This window comes from Pseudophryne corroboree, chromosome 6 (genome assembly GCF_028390025.1).
Source record: "Pseudophryne corroboree isolate aPseCor3 chromosome 6, aPseCor3.hap2, whole genome shotgun sequence".
Lineage (NCBI taxonomy): Eukaryota > Metazoa > Chordata > Amphibia > Anura > Myobatrachidae > Pseudophryne > Pseudophryne corroboree.
Genome location: NC_086449.1, coordinates 795,110,841 through 795,130,091, shown reverse-complemented (window position 1 = coordinate 795,130,091; position 19,251 = coordinate 795,110,841). Strand labels below are relative to the sequence as shown.

The following is a 19,251-nucleotide window of genomic DNA, read 5'->3' as shown; positions in this document are numbered from 1 at the left end:
ATCACACCTCACCCATAGCAGTCCTTATTTTGGTGTTCCACCTCCGATATTTTAAATAGGAACAGTGCGCACATTTGGCACACAGCCCAAAAAGGGGTGTGTTTTTGCTAGCAAGGGACATGGCCACACAATAGTAACCCCAATTCAAATTACGCCACACAGTAGTGCAACTTTATTCACATTATATCATGCAATAGTGTTCCTAATTCACGTTACATCACACAGTACTACCATTTTACCTTATAAACTTTACTACTCACAGTAGTGCCCCTTATTCACATTACATCACACTGAATTGCTCCTTATTCACATTACACCACACCATATTGCTCTTTATTCACATTAGACCACACATATGCCGCACATTAATAATGCCCTTATACACATAATGACACACATAATGTCCCTTAGACATATGCTGCACGTTATTAGTGCCCTTATACACATAATGACACACATAGTGCACCTTACACATTTGCCGCACATTATTAATGCATTATACACATGACACACATAATGTCCCTTACACATATGCCAAACACTATTGCACAACCAATCCACCCGCACACGGCACTCACACGCCCGCTAACAGTATGACCTCTGCCTCCGCTTGGATACAGATATGTCCTCATACATCTTGCCTCAATGCGCCATGTAGCAGGAGATGCCTGGTGTGAGTCAGCTGGCAGCTCTGCTAACGTCGGGCGCCTTTTTTTAAATGAAAATGCGTCTTATTTGCATTGCTATTTGGCTAGGATGCATAAGCAGCTTCAGCTGATTAAAATGATATCCTGCATGCCTATATTATGTGTGCGACTGTGGCTGTATCTGCATGCGAAATGCTACGTTACAGTGATTTCCAGAAATACACTGTAACGTAGCATTTCGTATGCAGATACAGCCGCTGTCACACACAGAATATAGGCATGCCGCATATCATTATAATCAGTAGAAGCTGCTTGTGCCCCTAGGCATTTGCCTAGCTTGCCTATGCCTAAGGCCGACTCTGATTACACCATCGATACTGCCCCAGAGTCTACTACGTCCAATATTTTGGCACCAGCAGTAACTCATTGGCTGCCTGGCTTCTGTGATTTGTCCAGCCCTTTTTTATATATTTTGCTGGTTTTATGCAATAAATATATATATATAAATATTTTTTCTTTATTTTTTTGTCCTCTTTATAGTATGTATGCTGATTTTATACGCTACTTTTACACTTCTGTTTTGGAATTTTACACCTTTGCTTAATAAGTATCTGTTGGATGGTAAGTGTAATGAAACTAGTCACAAGGCTAGTTTAGAGCACCGTGAATAGACCCTAGTGCAGTGGTTCACCCCACGGTCCTCGAGGCACACTACCAGTCCAGGTTTTAAGGATATCCATGCTTGAGCACAAATGCTTAAATCAAAATAACTGAGGTACTAATTCATTCACCTGTCCTTAAGTGTGACTAAACATAAAACCCAGACTGTTAGTGAGCCTGAGGATCGAGGTTGGGAACCACTGCCCTAGTGCATATCAATATGAGGGAAATGGGGGGGAAATTCCCTCTTTGATGGACATATTTTATTTTACATATTAATTGATGGTTTGGTCTGTGCTGTAGGTCATTATCAATATAAAAGTGTGTGTTTGTGAGTGTGGGTATATATTACAGTATACCCATACCTCCCAACGGCACAGATTTACACGGGACAGTCCCGTGTTTTTGGGACTGTCCTGCTGTCCCACCCGTGGGCCACAATGTCCCGCGGTGTGTGTGTGTGTGGGGGGCAGTTAGGAACTTCCTGTCACTGCTGCTCTGCTCAGCATAGTAGCGGAGAATAGACGCTGTGCCATCTGTTCAGTGGAGACAGAGGGAGAGAGGGCATGCCAGCAGCTCACAGAGCGCTGGGCATGCCTCCTCAGTAACGAGAACGGGGCGCGTCTTCGCAGAGAGCCCGCGATCGTGAGCCACGCCCCCTTGCCCATAGGCCACACCCCCTACGCGTGCGCAGGTATCCCGCTCCGTCTGTCTGAAAAGTTGGGAGGTGTGGTATACCTGTATCATACCTCACGACTTCTGCACCTTTGAAAGAAGGACAAAAATGAGGGGTGTGGCTTAGCTGTAAGGGGCATGGCCTCATGGGAATGCTAAACCCCTGAGCCACGTCCCTGATTTTTATTATACTGGGGGCTTGTCCAGTGCTCCAGGAGCTGCTGCACAGCCCCCAGCCTCCATTCATGCATCGTCTTCCACACGGCAGCCTGTGTGTGGATGCCAAAGTATCCTCCCAACCTCCTCCGTGCGACACTGTGGCCTGCGGGTGGAACAGTCCCAGAAAGATGGGATTTTCTTGCTGAAATCGGGACAGTCGGGAGGTATGGTATACATAAAGTATAAATAAATATATATATATATATATATATATATACAAAATAGAGAATTCAGCACTCACCATAGCAAGCTCACTTGTCCTCACAACATCAATAAATAAATGATGGGGGTTTAGTTGGTGGATTGGCCAATGCACGGAAGCCTGCATACCGATTTTCAAGGTACCCCACCTTCATGCTGGTCCTACACTATCACAAAGCCTAAAGAATTAAAACCTGGCAACTGTATCACATATAACATAACTGCAAATATGCCCACTAGGTTTAATGTATGCCTGCCACATATCTAGTGGCTTTTAAAGGCATACTAGTCACCTGACACAGCCGATAAATTACTAAGGAGCAGCTGACACAGGTTTAGAACAATTAAGATTACACAGGGGTGCATGAAAAGGCCTGTGACCATGGTTAATAAGAGTTAACCAAAGATTAATCCCAAAATATACAAACAAATATAGAAAACCACAGCACTCGCCACCCCAGAGGCGGGGTGCAGTGTCTGCACTCACCACTCATAGGGTGGGGTGCATGCAGCCCATGGCCACCTACCCAAATACATACAAAATAGAGAATTCAGCACTCACCATAGCAAGCTCACTTGTCCTCACAACAATTCTTTAGGCTTTGTGATAGTGTAGGACCTGCATGAAGGTGGGGTACCTTGAAAATCGGTATGCAGGCTTCCGTGCATTGGCCAATCCACCAACTAAACCCCCATCATTTATTTATTTATTGATGTTGTGAGGACAAGTGAGCTTGCTATGGTGAGTGCTGAATTCTCTATTTTGTATGTATTTGGGTAGGTGGCCATGGGCTGCATGCACCCCACCCTATGAGTGGTGAGTGCAGACACTGCACCCCGCTTCTGGGGTGGCGAGTGCTGTGGTCTTCTATATTTGTTTATATATATATATATATATACACACACATATATATATATATATATATATATACTGATGAGGTTTATACATTTTATTCACTCCACGTTTGAAATATAAAAATAACTCACAGATGTGAAGGTGATTCATGCGAATACATATTTGATTGGTTTGATTAATTTTCTTTTATTTTTTTTCTGCGGGGGGGGGGAGGGAATGATTCTTTTATGAAAAAGCCATATGACGTGTTTTTCAAGAATAAAAGGCTGAACATTTAAAGAGGATTGGATTGATTTAAGATTATCTAGGCCCCCAGTGCACATTTGTACTTGGAATGGGTGTAAACAATTTATTTGCAAAGTGCTTGCAATTCTAATTAGTGGGGGGAGGTTGGGTGTTATGCACAAGACATTCATGGCACCTTATGGGAAGCAAGAGGCTTTGTTAGACGGCTGAGAAATTATAAAAGGCTTTCCATGCTCCAAGCCAGCACACAGATCTGGGAAGGGGGACGTTTAACGTTTTTAACCCTTTTGCGTCTTATGAATGTTACCTCTGTAGTAAATTAGGTGAAATATCAGAAAGTGCATACTTCCCAAATGGTTTGCCATTGAGATATTACACTTTCATTCCTATATTTTGAACGAATTACATTGTTGGGTCCCCCATTTAATGTGCACCTGTCACTGAGACACAGTATAACTCATTCACACATGAGCATCCAATTACAGTAGGTGCACAATGTGAAGGGAACATTAATGAACCAATCAGCAGTTAGCTAATATCTGTCAAGGGGATGTGGTCACTGCTCACATGGCGTGGCCTCATGGGGCACGCCCCTGTCTTCATGTGCCCGGCAGCCAAACAGGGCACCGGGAGGCTGCGCTGCTCAACCAACCCCAGTCTCTGTGGCCAGACCGGACCATCAAGCCATTGGCCCTTCTGGCATTTGCCAGTTGGGTCAGATGGCCAGTCCGGAACTGGTACATAGCAATAGCTCCCATTTGCCGATTCGTGGACGCAGATGAGCTGGAGTGCTGATAGTGGGCGGAGTTTCATTTAAAGACAGAAAATCACAAGGGATTGGGTGGATTAGGGGTGGGGCTTATTTTGTCTCACTTTGCCAGGCACAGTCACACAAAAAAAAAGTTGTCCGCAGTTAGGAGCATGTGACCACTGTTCCACCATGAAAGACAGACCAAGCGGCCCATAAAAAGCACACTATTTGGCCAAAATAGGGAGGGCTATGTTTTGTGGGTTGAATACATTTCTTGAATAGAGAGATATTACACACACAAAAAATAAAAAATTCAAATGTTATTTGCAATGGTGGCAGGTCCTCCTGAAGAGCAATGCAGTGGTGCAGCGGTGGCGCATCCTCCTCAAACACAAATGTAGAACAGACGCCTGAAAGTGTTAATGTGTGGAGTACATAAAGTATAATTTTCTTTTCAGAATGTTATCAGATCTGAGCGCTGTTATTCAAATACATTTCAGCGGCATTTCCTGCCGGGCAAAACAGGAAGCCAGAGTATTGCTTTCTCCACCGAACAAGCTGAGCCTTTGCAGATACTTCTTAATGGCAGCTGAAAACCTTTATATACAAATGATTTGTTAATTTGGCAAAATTGAATGGGGTCAAGGGTTCACGGGATCTCACCATTAGCCTAAGCCAAAAACATATAATTTCTGTAAAACATAAAACCATACATTTACGAATACAAAAACCCAAAAGTTCTCTATCATTTACTAAATACATATCTTCATATGGCATGAGGAGACAAACTAGAACTTGTGTAATAGAACCTGGGAAATTCTAGCTATTTTTGAATGCTGAGATAGCCACGGCCAAAGACCACTAGGCCTCTGCCCAAGGATAGTCCCTGCTGTAAGGCCATTTTTCCATAGACGCCAGCGAAACATATCAAGGTTCTAGATCGATGGCCGTGCATTCAGCGGCTGTGCTAAAACGTCTCGTAACTTACTGACCAAAGGGAAACGAGCCGCGTGTCCTGGGCCGTAAGTATTTTACATTCGCCCATGGGAGTGTTTGGCGTTACCTGCACCTTGTGGCAGATGTCTGATCCCTTGGTTGTTTATGCACTAACAGAGCCATTGTGTCAATAGGGCAGTGTGTAAATATATCCTCACATAACCTGCACGTTAAAGAGAACACTTCCCTAGTAACGTTCCTCTCAGGGCTTGGCTGTTTGCTTATCTCGTTATTGCAACACGGAAAATGTTTTCCATACAAACAGAGGACAAGAATAGAACCGGCAACTGAGCAACAGACTTAACCCCTTTGTCTGTGCCAGAAGCAGAGGCCCAGCGAAGCCTGAGTGCTGAGGGACCTCTAGACCTTTCTCTGACAGAGAGCTACAGACGATGTAGTGCTTAGAACCAGGCGGCACAACTGACATCAGAATGCTCCACTCTTAGGTCGCTATGGTTTCATCCCCCACAGATTCCTATCTGTATAAGATAAATAAATGCTAATTATTTAGCCTGAGCTAAGCCCACGGTTAAATCTTGCAATGATTATACCGTGTAAACAATAGATTACTTATGTACAAAATAACAAAGAGGGAGCACATGGCCTCCCGAGTAGCATGCTCCGCTAAGCCGGGGCCCCTGTGGGCGTTCCAAATTTCCCCAACGTCCAGGTGACCTGATATTTCAGAGACTCTAAGGTAGGGATGGCCATGAACCATCGATGTTTGTAAACTGTTGCTCATCGGTGGGTGAAACCATAGGTGGTTTCCCTATGAATGTTTATATACAACCGATGGTAGCTACAGATGGCCACTCCTGCTCCAAGGTACAATTGTATAGTATGCAAATTAGAAATGTTACGTCAATGCTGATTGGTTGCCATGGCAAACTTCTCCACTGGCTCACTTCTCTTCTTTTATCACTGCTTAGTACATGCTAACTCACACTGATTTTCCTCCCAAAAATAAAATGTAGCTGAATGGGGCTGTGTGCATTACGCGCATACTTTTGCTTAGCGGCGCCGTTCAGGAGTGTTAAATACTGTGGCGTTCTATGGGAACATAGAGCCCAATTCATGTTTGTTCGCAGCTATCCTTTCTGTAGCCCATAGTAGCCTATGGGCTATACATCGCGGGATGCAGTTACGTCAGATTTTCTCAGGAACCCTCCTCCGGAAATATCCCCTGTGCACAGCGGTGATGCTTACCGCGCATGCGCAGAGGCAAGGACACCCCAATCGGCACATCGCAGGGGCGGGCACCTTTCGGAGCCCTTGTCTCTGCATGTGTTGGATGATACATCCCGCCGGTAGGATTGCATATTGCGATCCTGGGACGGTAAGAACCCGTCCAGATCACATGCAATATGCAACCAATGATAAATTCTCCCTATGTCACTTAAATAATTTAGTATCGTATTTGCTAAAAGCATTTACTACTACACTATTCCGTTTACGCTCGGGAGACATTTGAATACATTTTGGCCTTATTCCTAAATAGGCTCTGGTTGCACTAGTTTTTCGTTAACTGCGTGGTAATTCAGACCTGATCACTAGAAGGCGATTTTTGCACTGCTGCGATCAGATAGTCGCCGCCCACAGGGGAGTGTATTTTCGCTTTGCAAGTGTGCGATCGCATGTGTAGCAGAGCTGTACAAACAAATTTTGTGCAGTCTCTGCGCAGCCCAGAACTTACTCAGCTGCTGCGATTACATCAGCCTGTTCGGGACCGGATTTGACGTCAGACACCCTCCCTTCCAACGCTTGGGCACACCTGCGTTTTTCTAGACACTCCCTGAAAACGGTCAGTTGACACCCACAACCGCCCTCTTCCTGTCAATCTCCTTGCGATCGCCTGTGCGAATGGATTCTTCGCACAAACCCATCACTGAGCGGCGATCCGCTTTGTACCTGTGCGACGCGCCTGCGGATTGTGGTGCATGCGCAGTTTAGTCCTGATCGCCCGCTGTGCGAAGACGCAGCCTAGCGATCAGGTCTGAATTAGCCCCATTGTTTCTAAGTTACTAATTCTGTAGGTTGTTTCACTTTTATGGTTAATGAGGGTTGATTTTCCAAGAAATTTTGCATATCCCGTTCCTTGTTGTTTTTACGTTATTGTGGTGCTGGGGGCGCTATTTGCTAACTAGGGGGGTCATTCCAACCCGATCGCACACTGCAGTTTTTTTGCAGCCGTACGATCGGGTCTCAACAGCGCATGCATGCGGGCCGCAATGCGCAGGTGCGTCGCTGCCTGGCAAAGGCCGTCGCCTGGGCAGTGACGAAAAGAATGCAGAAAGCGTTCGCAGCAGCGAACGCAAGAAGACTGACAGGAAGAGGCCGGCTGGGGGTGTCAACTCACCGTTTCCTGGGAGTGTCCGGCCGAACGCAGGCGTGCCCGGCCGTTTTCAGGGAAAGATCCTAACGTCATCTCCAGGCCGGATCGTCGCAGCGGCTGAGTAAGTCCTGAGCTGTGCAGAGACTGCACAGACTTTTGTTTATGCAGCTCTCCGCACAAGCGATCGCTCCCCTGCACAGCGTTTACTCCCTCCCCTGTAGGCGGCGATTATCTGGTCGCAGCAGTGCAAAATTCCGCCTGCGTGCAACCAGGTTGGAATGAGGGCCTATGTTAATTTACCCCGAAATCATCATGTGAAATGGCTATTTCTGAATGATTTATGTGACCTGCCTATTTAAGAAGAGCCTAATAAGGGAGATATTCTGTTGCGTTGAGCAAACTAATATTACAGGCCCCGATTATTCTCAATGGGGAGCGCAATCGGCCCTATTTAACCAGCGCTGAAAAGCGTTCCTTTCGTATCTCATCTGTAAGAGCTATCCCCTATGGAAAGAGCCATCTGATTGCAACACCTGAAGAACACTACTGGGGTGCCATAGTAACCTAATTGATGGCACCCTGGTAAATGAACACTGTTACACCTCATGCCTCACTGATGTTGCACCTCGTGCCTCACTGAGAAATGACTGACTGCCACTTCATTGACTGGTTGACTGAATATTTCTTACAGGAACTTTGGACCCTGCACAGACTCTGAGAACGAGCAGTCTGCAATGAGATATTCCCAGTTACAGCCTGGAGCAGAGTACACAGCTAGTCATTAACTCTGACACTGTCGGGAGGCTGCTCTCAGTGTCTCTTGCAGCCTCACCAGGGGTGGTTTAAGGACAAAGGGGATTTGCATACTTTATGCTGCGACTGCTGAACAGCAGATACAGTATATAAACACGGTCTTCCGTAACCAGTATAAATAGCTTGTTTGTCCTTTTTCCTTCAGAGATCAGTCGATAACCTTTGCTACAGCGGGCGCCATGGCTAAAATACACACTTGGAGTTCCATTTAAACCGGCATGATCTGTGCAAAAACAAGCATTTTCTCCGCAGCGGCTGCAGCGTCAGCACCGGGGGACCTGATTTCCTCCCTCTGCAAAAACTAAATGACCTTAAAAAGAATAACAGGCTCCAACATAAACACTGGGGACGTATTTTGATTGTTACTCTTGCAGTTAATGCTAATTAATAGGTACAGAGAGCTAGGAATCTGTAATATATGATATTAACTCCTGCTGAGTGTGGCTGGCAGAAGACACAACGTTGCCGGGAAGACGGTGTCGCCGGTCCCGCACAGCTTAGCAAACAGCCAGCATGATAAATATTCTCATTGTCTTCCCAACTAAATAGATCTGAACTTTGCAAATAGGTGAAAATCATGTTTTAGAACGTTAGCGCAATGGTTGCAGTGGGGTCCAAAAAGTCCTTGGCTGCATCCCCCGACTCAGTGTTCTGATGAGCGGATTACAGGTTCGTTCCCTCCCACCTCAAAATTGGGTACAGATGGATGTGTACGAGATGAAGAACGAGTACAATAGGAGCTCTGACCTTTATCAAAAACACCTAATCAAAATGTGGATATGTATGAAATAGGCAGCATAAAGCGCTCTAAAAACATCACCACAATACTAAAGAGGGAGCTTTCCCAAGCCACATTAAAGGACGTCATAGGAAGCACCATCGCTCTCGTCTTTACTAGGTGATTGTGAGGCCTATTGCCTTGTATGGCTGCTGAACATAGGACCTTACTGCACAGCGCATGGGACTGAGTAGCAGTACAGTGTATACAGACTATAGGCCGACAGTGAAAAGGTCAACAGCAAACAGGTAGACTACCAATGGTCGACATGCATTACGTCAACATGGTCAAAATGCCGACTGTGCTTATGGTTGACAGGTACAAAAGATCAACATATTATTGACACAACTTTTTTTTTTTACACTTCCCCCACCTTTTTCATACTACACCATTCAGGTGGACTATCATTGGGAATAGTAACCGCGAGCCATGCAAAGGGACGCGGTACACTAACTGGGGTTCCCTGTGCTCTGACGATAAAAAACGAGACCATAAAAATAAAAAATAAAAGTTGCATTGACCTGTTTTGTGGAGACCATTTTTCACGTTGAACTTTTGTACCTGTTAACCCTTTCTATTGTCTACCTTTTCCATGGTGACCATATGGGGGCGACCTAGTTATCCACACCCACAGTGCAGGGGGCCAAATTCATGTTTGTTACCAATGGGTGATTATCACGCAATCGGTGACTATCCGCAGCCTGCTCATGAGCTGCAATCGCAACCGTTTTGGGGGCGATCATCTGCTGATGACTGCTAGCTTGTACATGCAAAAACATGGCGTCACTACTGCTGTGACCAGTCTACGTAGCCATAGTCCAACCCTTAGCCTTGATGTTCCTTGTTTTAGCATATAGGTTGCGAATGTGTACACAATTGCGAATTAATTTGCGATGGCTCTGTTTGGGCGTCTATTTTCACATTTGGGCAGCTTCCCTCGCAAACTGTAGCAGCTCCATAGCCTAGAAAATCGCGATTGCATCTGCGTACACACGATTAAGGCGAAGGGTGCAGTGTGAGCGCGCATGTGCCTTACAGTTCCTAGGGGTGTTGGGTCTGAAGGCTTTGTACACACTTGCGTCAATAAGCTCCGCAGCCCAGGTTTCATCTGTCAGTAAGGGAGAAAGATGACTGTAAAAATCCACCATCTTACTGACATGGCTGACGGCCTCCATGATGTCACAACCAAGGACACACCTATGTCTCATCGTGCCACCTCAGAGGAAGTGTATAAAGATTATTGCACTGAAACTACTGCACGTAGCCAAACAGACCTATTCTATCGCTTCTCGGCCTTTTGGCTAAGATCAAGTGTAGTACCTGCTCGAGGGAAACACTTGGTGGAGTACCTGTTCTTACACTAGGAGCGTGAGAGGTTCCTAGTGTGGAATGGAGAAACACCTTGTGGCGTACCATGCCGGGGTGTGGCAATGCCACAGAGAGTGGCGAAAAACTGGGCTTAGTATCCGCTACCTTCTTAGGAGTTGAAATAGGACCCCTTACGTGGAGCGGGAACGGCCTGGTCTAGTATCTACTCTCGTACTGGGCGTTGACCCTGGCACAGAGTGGGTATGAAGCTTGGTCTGGCTGAGAGGTCGGGAGCAGCTAGAAGCTCGAGATGTTTTGTGCCCCTGGAACTGGAAGGGACAGGGGTGCCGGAAATGCACTGGGGATTCGGACCACCAATGCACAAAGGCACTTTAGCACTTAACACTTCAACCTTTCCTGTCTGCACCCACTTCCTTTGCCCTGGCCTTTTGGCTAGGGCAGGGATAATTTTGTTCTACATCCCCTCCCCAAACCCCCCCCCAGCCTTCTGGCTGGGGCTTATTTATTTATTCACGCACGTGTTTTGCACTTTTGCACTACACTGCACTAATTTATGTTTTTGTATGTCACATCACGCTTTTTTGTTCGGGGTTTAGGTGAGACCCTTATGGGCCCCCCTCTGCCCTAGTTGTCGAGGCCCTCTCCTTTTGGGGAGGGCCAGAGGCTGTACCGATCCCCAGGGGGAAGCTTCGGCCAACCTTGGGGATACTCGAGGGTTCCTCTGCGCTTCGAAAAGGGGGGACCCACAGTCCCTTTTTCCCCTCTGTAGGTCTTTTGGCTCTGAGGGGTAGGGGAGTAACGGGGCCCTTCTCCTTTTGGAAAGGGGCCAAGAACCTACACCTCCCAGCACGTTTGGTCACAAACACTGGGTGATGAAGCCACGCAGCTCAGGCTTCAAGTAAAAAGAAAACAAAAACAGACCTATTCTATCAGAATAAAGGGGCACAATTAGAATTCTGTCACGTTTGTTTTAGCTGATAAGCACTGTTTCCCAGAATGCACTGCAGTTGGCCTGGGCGCTGTGCATTGCTTCTCGTTCCTACTTGCATGACACTGCCGGAGAGGAGGCAGCCCGCTATATCCTGTTCACATGCCGCAAGTCTCTAACCACAACTACTTGTGTGTATAGCCCTTCAGATAAGTGCCATTTTTATCCTCCCCCCACTTCAATTTCTCATTATAAACCTGATAAGAAGATTAACCATTTCATGCAAAGTTAAAACCCCTGGGGCCTTAACCCCCTAGCTTCCAGAGTACTGTTTCTTTTGTATTTAACGAATTAAAATGTCCCTCGGTTTGCATGCTGCAATTCTCTGTGCTCTGTTTTGCTCCTGTCGATGTTTATATTCACATGTAACGGTTATGCGGCATGGGGCATATTTATTCAAATGGAATTGCTGAAGTCTCCCAAAAATACCCGTTATTATCGGGGTACCCCTGCAAAATCTAAGGATCCCGGGATTTAAGATTTAAAACCCTTCCAACCACAAATTAGCCTCCATAGGTTTCTGTTGGATTGCCAATCTCCAGAATGCGCGTTTGGACGAAGGTCGGCGCAGTACCGCACCTGGGGCAGACTTGCCTACTCTCCCGGATTCTGCGGGAGACACCCGGTTTCTCGGGTAGTCCCCCGCAGCCCCGGAAGAGTGGACACCCCTCCCGCATTCTGCCCACTTACTGGGAAAGTGGGCTGAATGGGGAGCTAAACAGTGCTGAATCGGGGACCAGGCGAAGGGGGTGGAGCTTAATGACGCAATTATATGCTAATAGCGTCATTGAAGCTCCGCCCGTATGCAAATGCCGCCCAATCGCGGTATTTGCTTGTGAAGTGGGCGGGCCTGGTGACGTAATTGACCCAGCCCCGCCTCCGTCGCCACCCACCTGCTTCTCCTCTCCGAGTATCTCCCGGAGAGGAGAGAAGAAAAGTAGGTAAGTATGACCTGGGGTCCCGAGCAGGAAGTAAAGTGGCTGCATATGCATTGGCTTACTTCTTACTGATCGCTGTTGGAGGCCCAATCCCATACACTCAGTAACAATACGATTTGGCGAATAAGGATTACTTATTGGTGCAAATAGCAACGGTAAGGGATCTATATTTTCAGGGGCAACCTCCAAAAATTAATAAATATGCCTCTAAACCTGAGGACTGTGAGAATGGCAATCAGTTGAGTGAGCTACAGAACACCTTGGCCAGTAGCTACGTAACCCCGGATATTTTATCATTATACGCAGAGATTATACGTAGATTCAAAACAACAACGTACTGGCTTACATGGTAAATGGGCAGAGCATGCTGACATTTGTAGTGTTACAATACAAGTAAGGTAATCCAAGCCTGCCGACTAACTCGTTTCCCTATGTTACTAACACTTTATTAATCACGAGATAGATATTTTCTTCTTCTAACAGAGGCTTATTATTTATTATTGGTACAATTTATATATTAAAAAAAAAATGGTGGTAACAGAACAGGTACAGCGACCATACTAGATAAGGGGTACGCCTCATGCAAAAGTGAGAACGCCCTGTTGCAGCACTTTCGGCACATTCAGAAATATATAATATACATTGGCATCAAAATACATGCTTTTACCCCGGAACCACCAGTATTTGCACTTGCCTCGTTTTTGCGCGCTGACGGGAGAAATGCGAGCGTTCTTCACCACCACATGCCGAGTGCAATTGCATTTAACACGGAATGGGTAACAAGCCTTGCACCGAGATCCAGATGTCAAACTTCTATTTCAAAGTCTCCCTCTCTGGGTCTTATGTATAGATCTATATGGATAAACTCCTCCATTGACTTAAAAAAGCTTCTGTGGGGTTCCTAAAATGTGTAATGCCCTTTCCCTATATATGATGGTGGTTTCCTGCATTGTGGGGTCTGTAGCAGTTAAAGAGAAACATCAGGTGCTTGACCTTTGCAGAATGTCCAGTTTAAAGAACAAATGTTTGGCTGTATGCAGTGCTATTTTTGTAGGAAAATAGGTTCAGGAACTGTGGGTGGAGCAGAGGTGAGCGGTGATGTTGGTGGAGCTGCCAAAGGGGTGGGGCATCAGTTGGTACATAAACACATAATGCCCCGAGTACTGCCATATATAGTATATACACATAATGCTACCAGTAGTGCCAGATACACATAATGCCCACAGTAGTGCCAGTAACACAATGTCCAAAGCAGTGCCAGATACACAATGCCTCCAGCAGTGCCAGATACAAAATGTCCGCAGCAGTGCCAGTTACACAATGCCCTCAGCAATGCCAGATACACATGATGCCCTCAGCAATGCCAGTTACACCAGTATTATTTTTTTGGGAAAAATAGGATTAAGTACTACGGGTCTGGGGGCGGAGCTAATAAAAAAGTTATAGTTAGACAGAGGATACAGTAGATACGTTTTAGAAAAGAAGGCACTCAAAATGGACTTTAAAATACAACTTATCTTATGGAAAATATATCCTGATGCTGTCATATTTAATGAGATGTTCAGGAACTTAGGGGGTAATTCCAAGTTGATCGCAGCAGGAATTTTGTTAGCAGTTGGGCAAAACCATGTGCACTGCAGGGGAGGCAGATATAACATGTGCAGAGAGAGTTAGATTTGGGTGTGGTGTGTTCAATCTGCAATCTAATTTGCAGTGTAAAAATAAAGCAGCCAGTATTGACCCTGCACAGAAATAAAATAACCCACCCAAATCTAACTCTCTCTGCACATGTTATATCTGCCTCCCCTGCAGTGCACATGGTTTTGCCCAATTGCTAACAAACTTGCTGCTGCGATCAACTCAGAATTACCCCCTTAGTTCCTGCTGGTTCCTGCCGAAAAATAACACTTTCTGTATGGCATTGAGGGTCCGGCAGTGGGTTACGCTAATATACAGACTGGTACAATATATACCGTAATGACTGTTAGGTCTTTCTTAGGAGAACTCTCATTCTAAAGCTTGATAGCACTAGCTTGTATAGGAGGGGTTAATGCTTTAGGTGACGCCCTCCATTCTCGGCGCGCTGTAATGGAAAATGCCCAGGTGCAATGCAAATGTTCAGCCATTGTTTATAAGAGAAAGAGGAAGAAACTGCCCTTAGGTTCAGGACATGTAACGTGGATCCAAGAACAATAACACATGGGGTTTGTGTTCATTATTGAGTCTATTATTGCATCCACTTCTGTATAGGGGAATAGAACGACTGGAGCCTGTGTATGTTCATTTTATATATATATGTGTGTGTGTATATATATATATATAAACACACACACACACACACACACACACACACACACACACACACACACACACTGCAGGTAAGTGCATTGCAGCGTAGTGCCCACCGCTCCAGGGGGGTAATTCCAAGTTGATCGCAGCAGGAAATTTTTTAGCAATTGGCCAAAACCATGGCCCTCATTCCGAGTTGATCGGTCGCAAGGCGAATTTAGCAGAGTTACACACGCTAAGCCTACGCCTACTGGGAGTGAATCTTAGCTTCTTAAAATTGCGACCGATGTATTCGCAATATTGCGATTACTAACTACTTAGCAGTTTCAGAGTAGCTTCAGACTTACTCTGCCTGTGCGATCATTTCAGTGCTTGTCGTTCCTGGTTGACGTCACAAACACACCCAGCGTTCGCCCAGGCACTCCCACCGTTTCTCCGGCCACTCCTGCGTTTTTTCCGGAAACGGTAGCGTTTTCAGCCACACGCCCCTGAAACGCCGTGTTTCCGCCCAGTAACACCCATTTCCTGTCAATCACATTACGATCGCCGGAGCGAAGAAAAAGCCGTGAGTAAAAATACTTTCTTCATAGTAAAGTTACTTGGCGCAGTCGCAGTGCGAACATTGCGCATGCGTACTAAGCGGATTTTCACTGCGATGCGATGAAAAATACCGAGCGAACAACTCGGAATGAGGGCCAATGTGCACTGCAGGGGGGGCAGATATAACATTTGCTGAGACAGTTAGATTTGGGTGGGTTATTTTGTTTCTGTGCAGGGTAAATACTGGCTGCTTTATTTTTACATTGCAAATTAGATTGCAGATTGAACACACCACACCCAAATCTAACTCTCTCTGCACATGTTATATCTGCCTCCCCTGCAGTGCACATGGTTTTGCCCAACTGCTATCAAAATTCCTGCTGCGATCAACTTGGAATTACCCCCCATGTGCACTGTAGGGGAGGCAGATTTAACATGTGTAGAGAGAGTTAGATTTGGGTGTGGTGTGTTCAATCTGCAATATAATTTGCAGTGTAAAAATAAAGCAGCCAGTATTTAGCCTGCACAGAAAAAAAAAATAACCCACTCAAGTCTAACTCTTTCTGCACATGTTAAATCTGCCTCCCCTACAGTGCACATGGTTTTGCCCAACTGCTAACAAAATTCCTGCTGCGATCAACTTGGAATTACCCCCCAAGGGAGGACTTGCAGCCATTCGGCTCTCTCCTGTTCTATGCATTGCAAAGCACAAATAGCTCTGACGAGGGCCACAGCAGTCAATGTAGACAAGGAGACAGAGCTGTATCCGTTTAAAAAAAAATAATACTTGAACCGTCAGAGATACTCAGAACCCCCCCTGCATGTGCCACTGGCTTTTCCATGACTTCTCTGCAGTTATATAATAGAGCTGTTGACATTACCCAGGCACCTTTCAGTCAATTCATTTAAGAATAGCTTTTTTTATAATAGCTCCAAGAATAGGTTTTATGTTTGTGTGGGATTATTTCATTTATTTCAGAGTTTATTCTGTTCATGTGTAATATTACTATACTCGAGTGGCTGCTATACTCCCAGTGTACTGTATGTTGTTCCCGTACTGCCTTCACATCAACTTAAATGGCTGTAAAAATGGGGTTTATTGCTCTCTATGGTAAGCGCAGAGAGTGAGCACTGTTGTGTGTACATAACATTAAACCCCACAAAAAAAATAAGAAATATAAGGGGTTAAAAATGGGCCAATAATTTTTTTTGTATGAAGTCATTAAAGAATGCTTGGATTAAATAACATTACGCATCTCTAGCTATATTTGCCAATATTTAATGTAGACCCTTAGGGAGACTTCCCAGGAATGAGCCAGAGCTGGTCACCTTTGGGGGGTGTCAAAATGCATTAATTAACACCCCCCCCCATTGCGCAATTCCACAGTTGCAGAGAATTGTATCATGCTACCACTCTGTTCCGTCCATTTCACTAAGACGTGGGAAGGGTACGGGAAGGTCCATGGGATGCCCCCAAATTTTGGGATACCCTGGCAAATGGTGGTGGTTCCAAGGGCGGGACCTCCACCAAAATAATATTATTTAGAGAAGAATTTATTCAGTAAAATTGATTTCTAAAGTTGGAAACTCCTTTATTATTGAGTCTATTGCTTGATCCAGCAAGAACAGAGAAAGAGGTTTTGTCTATGTTTTTTAATGAGTGTTGTTTTTCAACGTCCGTGTTTACGAGCGCCATTGCATATATATTAATGCTAATTATCCGTCAGAGGCCGCTGTACTCCAGGTACTATTGAGCTGCACTCTGTATAGCCATCTGCACGCTAGTTAAAGGGTTAACCGCCCTCAGTTCTGTACTGCTAAAACCACGTGCATTTATCTTACCCAGCTGCAGTGAAAGTGTTAAATAAAACAAACAACAAAACACCCGTCGCCAGGCTATTATCGTAGTTCCTTAATGCCAGTAACGCTGTGAAAAGTTACCCTTGGCACAGACGCAGTTAAAACTTGCCCAGCTTGTTTTATTGTTTCCATGAACTTCTGCCAACCTTCCATCGTGAGGCAGCTACAAAATGTCCGCCGCTGCTCTTCCGCCATTTTGTCGATGTGTTTTATTTCGTGTGTGTGTGTGTTTTTTTTCTTCTTTCCTCCTGCGCCCGGCAATGCTGCATCTGTGCGGGAGAAAGTAAACAGGCGTGGATGCGAAATCTTCCTGTTTTATTTCGTTGGACGATTGTTGCTGACTGACTACTCACGAGGAAAAAAAAATACAGGCGTAGAGAGCGCGAGGAGTTTGGATAGAAACCAATGCCTGCTCTCGACGAGCTGACCTTGGGGCAGTGCCATTAACTCTTCTCTCCCTATTAGCACGGGTCGCGCTACTGGCAGCCTCAGCCCAGCTCCCTGACCCAGCTCACAGGCTGACAACTGGATCTGAAATCTCATTTCACGATATAAAGCGATGCAGCAACTTCTGAAGGGTTAATTGCAGCGGGCTTACTTAACTGTGTCGTGTACTCTGCATATGGTGGAAAGTTTTGCTTCTAAATTTAATTACAACTAATTGAATTTAATTATTATGAAGAATTCTAACAGTTCTTTGAAAACTAGCCATCATATTGTTTTTTTACAGTTGCGCTTTCAAGGTCATTGTGCATATCTTAAGGTCATTTCGGAAACTGCAAATGTGGAGACGTGGCGAGCTGTCAGTACTTAACGATAAACTTTTATTGTGTGTATATATATATATATATATATATTAGCTGCCCAATGGCAAATATATTATTACGTCGGACCTGACTATTCATCCTGCCTTTATTTGCTTTCTGAAATACTACATAAGCATTATTGCAAATACATATATATATATATATATATATATATATATATATATTGTATATACACAAATAAATGACATGCAGTGCATTTGTTTCCACTTACATTTATTGTAAGATTTTTTTATTTTATTTTGTTGTCTCTTTTACTGATTTTATTTCTTTTAATTGTCTATTATTTAATTGATGTAGAATCTGATACTAGAAGCTACCAGCGCATTGCGCATGTGTGACTCAAACAGGCCGGGTCACACATGAGCATACGAGATCCATACTGATTGGCAAATTGCTGAGTCTTTTTGTACCACTGCTAGCCACTATCACCAGTAAGCTTGAGAGTGGTTTCGTCAAATGGGGTGTGGCTTGTGTGGATTTTCGGGTGTGGTTTGGCATGTTGGGAGAGTGATCAGTTTTGCACCTGGGCTGTTATCTAGTATGACAAAATTAAATTAGACCACTAACAAAAACAGTGGCAGCCTATATCTTCAGCACAGTGACTTAATGGGATCTGGTACCAGTTTGAAAGCAGAGACTGCAGTCATTTGAGCTGCTGTGACATCACAGGTCCCACCCCTGTGTATGAGTCTACCAATAGAATTCCTGCAGAACAATATTGGCTGTTACTCTTTGACTGTTCTGTTAGAGAAGCAACTACCTCCTATTAGGGTAATACTGTGTAAGGGTGTTAAACATAAAAACTATAGTTATATCATGCGCACACATTTTTCCCTTGTTATTTTAGTGACTTCAGAGTCAAGAGATACACATACACAATTGTGCAAATAAGAACAGCAACACGTTTTTTCGCAGTTATAGTAACAGCGTAACAGCATGGCATACTGGATAAGAACGTGGTCTCTTTAATGTTGGAAATTCATCTCTGCACTGTTTTTTTTTAAGCCACAATTTATTTACTCCTACCTTTTGTATTTTACTGGAATTACTAAATGCACCTGGGGATAATGGGCAGAGAGGTAGAGAAAGGCATGGGACTGGTTTTTTTTGTGTTTTTTTTTTCATTGTATTGTTTTTTGTTTTGTTTTATTGTTCTATAATTGTTAAGTAATATATACGGCATGGGTTAATCTATACAGGGAGGCCCATTTTATGCTATTTTAAATTAATATGAATGGGAGATGTTATGTGAATAACTTAATGGAGGAAAACCAAAGTAATCATATTTGGGGAGAGAACAGGGCCA

General features: G+C 44.7%; 1 long non-coding RNA gene and 1 pseudogene across 1 annotated transcript in view; both read left to right on the top strand.

The window, feature by feature from the left end:
- Nucleotides 1-19,251, top strand: part of LOC134935745 (uncharacterized) — an 81,333-nt gene that overhangs the window by 37,354 nt on the left and 24,728 nt on the right. The gene's annotated exons all lie outside the window — the stretch shown is intronic.
- On the top strand, nucleotides 10,456-10,528 carry LOC134938222 (U2 spliceosomal RNA; annotated as a pseudogene).